Genomic DNA, 6,031 nt, shown 5'->3' with positions numbered 1-6,031 from the left:
GTCCGAAGCTTCATTTAGAGCCTAACTGCTTCGGTGTCTGATTCAATGGTTTATAAGGAAGTGAATCATTCGCGGGATTTGTGGAGTGTTTTGATGGTGACAGATAGCGAACCACTGATCATTCCACTGAGAGATTTGGAGCCAGCGAGGAATAGAGGAGGTTCTGTTGTGTGGGAGAATTTTGAGTTGATTTTGGTCAATCGGGTGGGTTTTCCAGCTTTGTGTTCTGGCCGTTTGCTTTTGTTTTGTGCGTGTTTATTATATCTGAAAACGGGAAAAAAGTAAAATGTCAAAAATCTGCTTCCATAATATAAATATCATTAAATAACTTTAGAAAAACTTCCACTTGACTCTTTACATGTAATGTTGTAAAAATATATATTTTATTGTTTAATTAATCCTAAAATGTTAGTCTGCCAAATGTGCAGCAATTGAATGTATTTATTCTCTTTAGCTGATAGTTTGTGGGGCCCAGACTGTATAACTGCATCTCTACCAGTCTCGCTGCACTGCAGCCTCCTCTGGGCCATGTGAAGGGATTTTCCTTAATGCAGGAGAAATGATCTCCACGAAAAGGAACAGGTTCGGCCATCGCACAGTGGAACAAATTCTCTTCTTAAATAAAAATGAAAAAGGGTTACCTTAAATGCATCATGTTTTTCATTTGCAAGTTCATAAGCATTTTCCTTTTCCATTTCACAATCAATTCTACCCCCAGGTCAAAAATATATCTGGGAAAATTTCCCTAATATAATATTATTTATAAATACACCTGTCTAGTGATTAACTGCATAAGTGCATGGAGGCAGGACCTCACAGCAGAAGCATACTCCATAATGTGTTGTACATTATTATATGTATATATATGTAATGTGGTATTTTTCAATTATTGTATTTACCAACATCAAGAAGTCACAAGCAAAGGAAGACCACACCATGGTGCATGTTTAAACAAGGAGAGTTTACTGGTCAAAATTATTTATTAACCAAATACAGCACATTTTTTTAACCACCAAAAAATATATGTTCAAAGCAACACAACGGCGGTCCAATATCAGACAGAACTCCACTCTGTAGAGTGAGCAGTCATTATGAAGCAGTTGGTTTTATTTTGTGGATTCAAGCTGCTCTTCATATTTTTGGCCACCAGATGTCTTCGAGTAATGAACCGTTTTTCAACACAAGCTTCAGAAAGCTTCATTTGGCCATCACTAGGCAATACTAAACTGAGTAGCTTTCCTGGAGAGGTCTGCAGCGCTTAGCTGCCTGATGCTCTCAGCCACCTTGGATGGACAAGACTGCCAAATGCCTCCTTCTGGTAGTGAAGCGCAGCTGTTTCTTATAAGCCTGCTAATTGTCGGCTGGGAAGGTGTGGATGTCAGTGGTGCATTCGTGGACATCACGTAAGATCCTACGCCAGAATCTACTTCACTACAGAAGGAAGACGCTGAGACAGCTTAACGAGAGAAGGTGGTATAAGCTGTATCTGCTGTCTATTATAGTGAGGAGTGTTCGGTCGCTAGCAAACAAAATCGATGAGCTAACAGCGCTAGCATGGAGTCAAAGGGAACATCGGTAGTGTAGCTTGATATGCTCCACCAAATCATGGATGCAAGGCATGGAAGTCTTCCACACTGTTCGCGTGACACGGACAGAGCTGGGAGTGGTAAACAGAATGGCGTGGGGCTTGCCATTCTTGTTAACATGCGGTGGTGTAACCCTGCTTACATAACAATCAAAGCTCAGATTTGTTACCCAGACATTGAACATAGATGTTTCCTCCTGTAGGCCTCTCGTTTGACTAGCATCAATAAGAATATTGTGAAAGTAACTTAATTAGCTAATTTTATTCTTGTTATCTACAAAGAAATAATAATAAATAAAGAACAAATTATTGTTTTGTATATTTCTGTATTGTTCTATATGCCTTTATAAAGCAGTCTAACTGAAACAACATCAGATTTGTACTTGACCTTATTTAAAAAAAAAAAAAAATTAAAGGCAGCCTACTTACTGGTTTGAATTTTTATATCAGCCAGGATGGTAGAAAGAGAAGAAGGAATAATGACACACATGAAATGGTCCAGGACAGAGTCGAACCAAGGCCCCTGTAGTATTTAAGGATATGGGTCACCTGCTTAACCAAGTCAGCCACAACAACTCTCTTGTGCTCTGTTTTTATCTTTGTTCTATACTTTGAGAGATTGCAGCTACGAGGATAAAGCTGTCATTATCTTAAATGTCATCAGAATACACTTAAGGAATACTTTAACCAAATTAACCAATAGACAAATATGCAATTGCAATTATACTCAGATCTTCCGTGTTTAAATAATAGAGCTGTTACATTGATAAATGTATTAAAATATATAATAAATACTGTTGCCAGCCTTACCTCGTAATTTGAAATGGACTGTATTCATGTAATACATTTCCAGTCTTCCCAAAGACCTGAAAACATAAATATTAATACAACACTGTTGCACACTATACAAACTGTCCAGCACTTCTGCCTGTACTGTGAGGCTTTTTCTCATTTTCCTGGCTGCTGGTTCAGGAAATTATTCGAGTGCTGTTGTGATTTATAAACATATATTCAATTCAGTTCAATTCAATTTTTTTTATAAATCACATCAACAGTCACCTCAAGGTGCTTTATATTGAGTATACACTTTATATTTATATTTATATTGTAAAGTAGACCCTACAATAATACATACAGAGAAAAACCCAACAATCATATGACCCCCTATGAGCAGCACTTTGGCGACAGTGGGAAGGAAAAACTCCCTTTTAACAGGAAGAAACCTCCGGCAGAACCAGGCTCAGGGAGGGGCGGGGCCATCTGCTGCGACCGGTTGGGGTGAGAGACGGAAGACAGGATAAAGACATGCTGTGGAAGAGAGACAGAGGTCAATAACAGATATGATTCAATGCAGAGAGGTCTGTTAATACATAGTGAGTGAGAAAGGTGGCTGGAAAGGAAAAACCCAATGCATCATGGGAATCCCCGGCAGCCTACGTCTATTGCAGCATAACTAAGGGAGGATTCAGGGTCACCTGGTCCAGCCCTAACTATATGCTTTAGCAAAAAGGAAAGTTTGAAGCCTAATCTTAAAAGTAGAGATAGTGTCTGTCTCCTGAATCCAAACTGGAAGCTGGTTCCACAGAAGAGGGGCCTGAAAACTGAAGGCTCTGCCTCCCATTCTACTTTTAAATACTCTAGGAACAACAAGTAGGCCTGCAGAGCGAGAGCGAAGTGCTCTAATAGGGTGATATGGTACTACAAGGTCATTGAGATAAGATGGGGCCTGATTATTTAAGACCTTGTATGTGAGGAGCAGGATTTTGAATTCTGGATTTAACAGGAAGCCAAAACAGGAGAAATCTGCTCTCTCTTTCTAGTCCCTGTCAGGACTCTTGCTGCAGCATTTTGGATCAGCTGAAGGCTTTTCAGGGAGTTTTTAGGACTTCCTGATAATAATGAATTACAGTCGTCCAGCCTGGAAGTAATAAATGCATGAACTAGTTTTTCAGCGTCACTCTGAGACAGGATATTTCTAACTTTAGAGATGTTGCACAAATGGAAGAACGCAGTCTTACATATTTGTTTAATATGTGCATTGAAGGACATGTCCTGGTCAAAAATGACTGCAAGGTTCCTCACAGCATTACTGGAGGCCAAGGTAATGGCATCCAGAGTAAGAATCTGCTTAGATACCATATTTCTAAGATTTTCAGAAGCAGAAAGTTAGCGGCCATCCAGGTCTTTATGTCTTTAAGACATTCCTGCAGTTTAACTCATTGGTGTGTGTTATCTGGCTTCATGGACAGATAGAGCTGGGTGTCATCTGCATAGCAGTGTAAATGTATGCTATGTCTTCTAATGATGCTGCCTAAGGGAATCATGTATAATGTAAACAGAATTGGTCCTAGCACTGAACCCTGTGGAACTCCATAATTAACCTCAGTGTGTGAAGAGGACTCTCCATTTACATGCACAAACTGGAGTCTATTAGATAGATATGATACAAACCACTGCAGTGCAGTACCTGTAATACCTACAGCATGTTCTAATCACTAATGTTTTACTGTTTGTTAGCGTGGATACTGTATTGTTCTTTCTTTGTGATTTTTTATGTTTAAATCATTTTTTGCTGGTTTTTAGTTTGTTTTTGTCTGTTTGGGAGCCTGAAGCCCACATCGTTTCTGGGACACCACTCAGACAGCCAGCAATTTAAGGAGAACATGCGGCTAAACATGTCACTCCTGGTCTGATTGAGGAGGGGACCAGAGAAAACTACAGAGTCCCACATTGTTTTGTTGCACACCGATTCAATATTGATTTTAGTGACCTCCGATTGGCGTAACCGGGTGTCATTACTGCCGACGTGAATTATGATTTTACTAAATTTACGTTTACCCTTAGCCAGCAGTTTTAAATTTCCTTCAATGTCGCCTGCTCTGGCCCCTGGAAGACAATTGACTATGGTTGCCGGTGTCTCTAGTCTATGTCTGAGAACAGAATCACCAATTACCAGATTTTGAGCCTTGGCGGGTGTGTCACCGAGTGGGGAAAATAGTATTTGTCTTCTCTCTCATAAGAAACCCTATTGTGCACTACTTTTTCACTACTGAAAAAGGAGGCAGAGGAGTAACTAAACATCTGATGCAATGAGCAGGAACGTGGAGGACAGACAGGTGAAAAGGCCATGCTGCTAGCGCAGGGGTCGGCAGCCCTGGGCACTCGTGCCACAGCTGGCACGCGAAGGGTTAACTGATGGCACAACACGAAGTGATTTAATTTGAGAGGGTGCCTTTCAAAATAAATGGCTAGGCCACCAGTGCACATTGCAAATTAGCTCGCATAGACACATTAGTTGTGCTGCTTCTTAATGGCGGTATGTTAGCTAACAACCCCAACTATCAGATTCAACTTGTAATTGGCTAAAAATCATTTAACCTACCGGTGAGAGGGACGTTGCTAGCTGGCAGTTTTTTCAAGCGATGTTGAAATTTCCACATTCCAACACTTCAAATGCTTCAGCTGTCCGCTCAGCACAGCATCAGCATTGTGGAAATACACGGATACATCCGTAGACTCAAGAAAGAATTCACAATGTGTTTTCAGGACTTTCAGGTGTTTGGACCAATGTTTTCTTTTCTGATCAAACCAGAAAGCTTTAATAAGCAGCTGGATTTGTCTCGCATTAACTGCCTGGACACAGAGGTGTCCAGAGCTTGTTTTCACAGGGTCTGCTAAAAGGAGAAGGATTTCCTTCTGTATGGAAACATTTTTAGCTGTTCTCTCCAAATGAAGTTTTACACATAATAAGCCTGTAAATAATGAAATGTCTTTCTGCCATAGTACTCATGTCTGTGTTTGTTGTGTGCCAAGCAACTGGTACAACAGCACCTGATCTAGGCATATATGTATGTATATATACATATATATATATATATATATATATATATATATATATATATATATATATATATATATATATATATATATATATATATATATATATATATATATACAAGATCCATGAGTACAAGATCCATAGAGGCTGGGGTCTATCACACCAGGCAAGACCCCAGGTGCAGGCTGTGTAAAGATGCCCCAGAGACAATCCAGCACATAACAGCAGGGTGCAAGATGCTAGCAGGCAAGGCATACATGGAACGCCATAACCAAGTGGCCGGCATAGTGTACAGGAACATCTGTGCCGAGTATAACCTAGAAGTCCCGAGGTCAAAATGGGAGATGCCCCCAAGGGTGGTGGAGAATGACCGAGCTAAGATCCTGTGGGACTTCCAGATACAGACGGACAAAATGGTGGTGGCTAACCAACCGGACATAGTGGTGGTAGACAAACAGAAGAAGACGGCCGTAGTGATCGATGTAGCGGTTCCGAATGACAGCAATATCAGGAAGAAGGAACACGAGAAGCTGGAGAAATACCAAGGGCTCAGAGAAGAGCTCGAGAGGATGTGGAGGGTGAAGGTAACGGTGGTCCCCGTGGTAATC

General features: G+C 40.6%; 1 long non-coding RNA gene across 1 annotated transcript in view; it reads right to left on the bottom strand.

Annotated features, from left to right (window-relative positions):
- The window catches only part of LOC146690088 (uncharacterized), a 384,415-nt gene that overhangs the window by 270,830 nt on the left and 107,554 nt on the right, over positions 1 to 6,031 (bottom strand). The window lies entirely within an intron of this gene.

Source organism: Copadichromis virginalis, linkage group LG16 (genome assembly GCF_057382275.1).
Source record: "Copadichromis virginalis isolate Kocher_CV1m ecotype Utaka linkage group LG16, C_Virginalis_male_GT1.1, whole genome shotgun sequence".
NCBI lineage: Eukaryota > Metazoa > Chordata > Actinopteri > Cichliformes > Cichlidae > Copadichromis > Copadichromis virginalis.
Note: the sequence above shows the minus strand (reverse complement) of the source record. Positions and strands in the feature narration are given on the sequence as shown.